The sequence below is a fragment of the Nematolebias whitei genome, chromosome 1, assembly GCF_014905685.2.
Source record: "Nematolebias whitei isolate Nwh7 chromosome 1, NemWhi1, whole genome shotgun sequence".
Taxonomy (NCBI): Eukaryota; Metazoa; Chordata; class Actinopteri; order Cyprinodontiformes; family Rivulidae; genus Nematolebias; species Nematolebias whitei.
In genome coordinates, this window is record NC_056498.1 from 86,106,275 (window position 1) to 86,111,619 (window position 5,345).

The window sequence follows — 5,345 nt, forward strand, 5'->3', positions numbered from 1 at the left end:
ATATATATATATATATATATATATATATATATATATAGTAAATGGACTGTACTTGTATAGCAACTTTATCTCATCAAGATTCTAAAAGCTCTTTACAATCTGTGCCTCATTCACCCATTCATACAGCACTCTACTAGATCTATACAAAAATTAATCAGTGCTTTTACATTCATACATTCATTCACTGATGGGACACACATTGGAGGCAATGAGGGGTTCAGTGTCTTGCCTAGGGACACTTCAACATGCGACTGCTGGTGGAATTGAACCCCCAACTCTCCCTCTGGAGGACGACTGCTCTAACCACTCAGCCAAAGCCGCCCATATAAGGGAGAGAAGTGACTACAGCTGAAAGTAAATTTCTGATTCTGAAATGCTGTGAAATTTTAAAAATGACCAAAAATGATTTGTCAGTAAATTCACAACATGTCTGTCTGTCAAGCCAGAGACTTTCCACTTGATCAGCAACTCCCTTCTGCTCAGTTTCAAGTCCAAACTGAGCTACATAAAAGAGATGGGGCTAGGGAACTTTGAAACTAGTTTTACAGTAATACAGTCCCAAATCCTGACAGGTCTTCATCAGGGAAACAATTTGTCATAGGAAGAAAAAACCATCACATACAGAAAGAACTTTATCTTTAGTGATTTTGTCAGAGCATGTTACCCTCCTCAGATAAATAATGGTTTTAATATACTTTTATGTATGTTCAGTGTCCTGCGATGACTTCTGTTGTGACTTGGCACTATATAAATAAACTGAATTGAATTTCTGATGCCTGTGCCAATAATACTATAGGGTTAAGAAAGTTTGGGACAAATTAAACCTATAAGGCATGAATAAATGGATACAATAGGATTTTGACCAGTTTGTAGGAGTAAAACTCTTTAAATAAAATAAAAATACATATTACATATTAGTCTCATTGAGTCACGAGGACTCATTTACAAGAGACCTGATTTCAACAAAACAACGGATGAGGTACAAGCAATAGACATTCATAAAAAGCACAAAATGAAAAGCAAACAAAAGTAGTGATATAAAAAAAATAAAAACCAGCTACATTTCGAAACGGGGTAAAATACTACAAACAGGAACATGTCATTGATTTTTGCATTGAACTTAGTTTTTTTTTAATCCCTTAGAGAGGTCAAGGTCGAGAGCTTCAGATCTTTTTGTAAGATAGTCCAGGAAACAAGAGCGGAGTAGGAGAAGGTCTTTTGCCTATTTCAGTCCTCACTGAGGGAACACTGCAGGTAATAATGTCCTGAGAGCGCACGCTGTAGATGCACTCACGCAGAGACATGAAGGAGATGTATGAAGGCAGCAGACCAAGAAGTGATTTAAAGATGAAAATGTACCAGTGAGAGTCTGCATGAAGTTAATGATGACCAGTTAACCAGTGAATACAGGGTGCAGTGGTGGGTACGATAATCACAGCCAGTTATGAATCTTAGTGCACCATGATAGACAGCATCCAACATCTGCAGGGTTCTTGTAGTTCATGGAGATAATGTCACCGTAATCAATGGAGGGAAGGAAAGTCACAGATACAAGGTGTTTCCTAGCATTCAGAGTTCGACAGGATCTGTTTCTGAAAAAGAAACCCAGTTTAACTTTTAGTTTATTTACCAAGTTTTTGACATGAGGCTTAAAAGAGAGATGAGAATCGACCAATATTCCCAAGTATTTGTAAGAATCGACAAACTCACTAGGAACACTATTCAAAGATTAAAAAAGAAGGAAGGACTGCTGGTAGCAACTTCCTGTTCGAAAACAACATCCCTTTGGTTTTATCAGCATGTAGCACCAGTTTGAGACAGAACAAATCTGACTGGATGATGTTGAATGCAGACTGTAAGAGCTGGAAAACCTTAGCAACAGCTTTAGTGTGACAATAAAACTGTATTATCAGCACAGAAATGTAAGGATGCATCAGGGATGATCTGACCTACATTACTTAAGTAGATTGTAAAGAGGGTGGGTCCTAAGATAGAGTCTTGTGGTACACCATTGTTAAATAAGTGGAAGAAGTACCATTGTGTTGAACACTGAACACAAATTATTTCTAGTCATGGTAAATCTAGTATAAGATGTTTTGAGTGAAACTAACAAAAACCAGTGTGATACAAAAAGTAAAAACTGAGAAATGGAGGAGGCACTTTCTTGGGTTAAACCTATCTGACTTCATGATGAACCCTGAAATGAGACGGACTGTCACATAACTTCACTGAAACGAGTCAAGCTTTATTACTGTGGTGGCAGCCTTTTCATGATATGAACTCTGGATGTAATGGTGTGGCTTTGTTATCAGATTGTGAAGAAAGACGTGCGTCCCTTCCCTCATGCCTGTGTTACAACCATCAGGCTAAAACAACAAGGGAAGAAATCTATGAAGTCTTTGAAAAGTTCTCTTCAGCACGGCTGTGACACACAATCACATCCTGCCACTCCGGTTTGTGTCATTTCTCACCACTCTGTTGTAACAACAAATGCGTGTGCCAATAAACAGTCAGCTGTTCATTTACCTTCTGGACAGACAGCAAGAAGCATTTGTTCTAATGGTGGTCGGGCCTGCTGGTCGTTCTGTAACAGGCTGGGGCCCGGGGTGCAGTTCGTTTGTGTGAATATATCATCGTGTCATGTGCTGCTGATGTTTGTGCAAAGTGAGAGCAGAGGAGAACGTCTCAGGGATGAGAAACGTAGCAGGAAAAATCTTTTTATCTTTTTGAAAAGTACTAAAATATCTTTACATTGAAAAACTTCACTTTGTGAAGCAAAATTTGAGATTTCAGAATTTACAAAGGTCAAAAAAATTCAAATGTCACTAAAATGTACACCAAGAAAAACAAAGGTTTTGTCTTCTGACAACTATCTTAGATCATTCAACAAATTTATTGATAACAATCTTTGATTATACAACAAATATACTGATAAAGAGATAAAGAAATGAAAAACAACAAGTAAACCGTTTTAGATTTCTAGATATGTTGTGATTTTTTTAGAGGGGAGGGGATTAAAAATGAGAAGAAGTCAATGGTCTGTCACTCAGACAGCCTCAGTTGCACTGGAGTGCTTCAGTAAACTGAACCAATTGATAAAGTTTCACTAAATAGAGTGGACTGGTCCCAGCAGCCATTGCATATTTCCATTTAAATTTGCCTTGGACATTTTTCAATAATTCTTGCAACCAAATCTGTACACTTTGAGAAAAAGTGAAGAACGTGCAAACATCGCCTCGTAGAAAATAACTGAGCCGTCTTCTCTCAAGTGCGTCCTGCTCTTGTTTTAATTTCCACTCGGAGTCAATGAAGCTGCGAGTGCTGCACAGCTGTGCATCACTAAAGAGCAGAAACTGAAGCGAGAACAGAAACAAAAAGTTTGTTGGCTCAAGTTCAAGGTTACAAAACTGAACATTCATTTCATACAGAAACCAGGGACTCCTGGTTTATCTGAAGGATTTCTCAGGTTTTAATGCTGCCGTCATTCACAAACATGCATGTTGTTTAAAAACAAGAACTGTGGCTCCTTTTCCCTGAACTTTGTCTAACTTTGCTTTACTCATGCATATGAAAACTGGAAACGAGTTACAGAGTAAAAACAGAAAGTATTAATAGTGAGACCAAACAAACTGTGAGTGTGAAGCGGAAGAACCTGTTGATTTGAGAAATGAAAGAGACAAATTATGAGTTGATGTTCTTCCATCATCAGAGTACAACTAAAAGAAACCCTAAATAAAAGGGGTGCACCGATAAATTGAGGCCGATTTCCTTAATTTTGAGAGAACGAAGATCGGCCGATACATGAGAAACCAATTTTACTGATTTTTTGTAGTTTTAAAAACAATTGTCAAAACTTCATTTATTTTTCAGAGCACTACCTCATGACCAGTTAAAACTAGTTTGTATTGTTTCTAGGATATTGTTCAAGGGTATGTTTTTCAATAAAATAATATTGGAAAATTGAAGGTGCATTGTGACTTTATAACACCTGACAGTGTCGCTTATAAAACTAAATCAGAATCAGCAGGTCAGACTTTAGAAATCGGTGATCGGCCAGAAAACTGCAATCGATGCACCTCTATTACTCAAACCTTTCTACTCAGGTTTAGTGCTCACCTGTCGACTGTTGGTCATCACAACACCATAGTTGACCCAGGTGAGCTCGCATCCTATTCATCAACTTGTAAACTCTAATTAACTCCAAATAAATTTAAGATACTGCCAAGTCCATGTTTGGAAGCCATTTTAAAAGTTTCTTGTGCCAGTAAAGAAAAATGAACATGACAAACCTTAGTAAGTGTGAGAAAAGGATATTCTGGCCATTTTGAAGTTGTGTTTTGTGGAAATGTGTTCATTTCTTATCTACTGAAGATAGCTCTTTAAACAACCATGATTTAGAGAAACAGGAACGAGGAGCTAACAGCTAGTCTGAACGCAGCTAAGACTGAAGCGGAGTGCTGCTGTATGAAAACAGCTTCAGTTTATAAAACTTCTTAGCAGTGCCAACTTTATTTCATTGACCTCAAGATCCCGTTTTTTTTTTTTTTTTTTTTTTTTTATACATACCGGTAGTTATTTACCTAAAATGAAAGTGAGTCCCACTTCCAATGATGATCAAAGTGGTCTAAAACAATTCCAAACTTCACGGTTACAAAAGGGTTCATGCAAAAACTATTACCTAAACTTGGGCAGTTGTGGCTGAGTGGTTAGAGCAGTCATCCTCCAATTGGAGAGTTGGGGGTTCTATTCCACCAGCAGTCACATGCTGAAGTGTCCTTGGGCAAGACACTGAACCCCTCATTGCCTCGGATGTGTGACCCATCGGTGTATGAATGTGATAAAGCTCTGATTATTCTTTGTACAGATCTAGTAGAGTGCTGTATGAATGGGTGAATGAGGCACAGATTGTTGTAAAGAGATTTGAGTGTCTTAAGATAGAAAGGTGCTATAAAGTACAGTCCATTTAACATTTAAACTTTTACATCATCATTTTCACATTACACTGTTATAAATATTTAAAAAAACATGAATGTTAAGCATCCCACACTGCACTGAAAGTGCCATCTACAGCTAATATTAACCTGTATGAAAAAAGGTTGAATGAATAACTTTTTTTAAACAGCGTTTCCCCTACCATTATACAAGCGGGGCGCCCCGCCCCGTCAACAGAACTAGCAGGCCAGGTGCACTAGCTAAAATGCTATAAGCAGCCTCTTCCCTTATGCTGAACCCCCCCCCCCCCACACACACACACACACACACTCGAAAACTGTTGGTAAAACAGCGCACAGCTCATATGTGTGTCTGTCACCCTATAGCCCCCCCCCCCCCCCCCCCCCCCCCCC

General features: G+C 38.4%; 1 protein-coding gene across 1 annotated transcript in view; it reads right to left on the reverse strand.

The window, feature by feature from the left end:
* The window catches only part of atp6v1ba (ATPase, H+ transporting, lysosomal, V1 subunit B, member a), a 48,755-nt gene that overhangs the window by 16,214 nt on the left and 27,196 nt on the right, over positions 1 to 5,345 (reverse strand). The gene's annotated exons all lie outside the window — the stretch shown is intronic.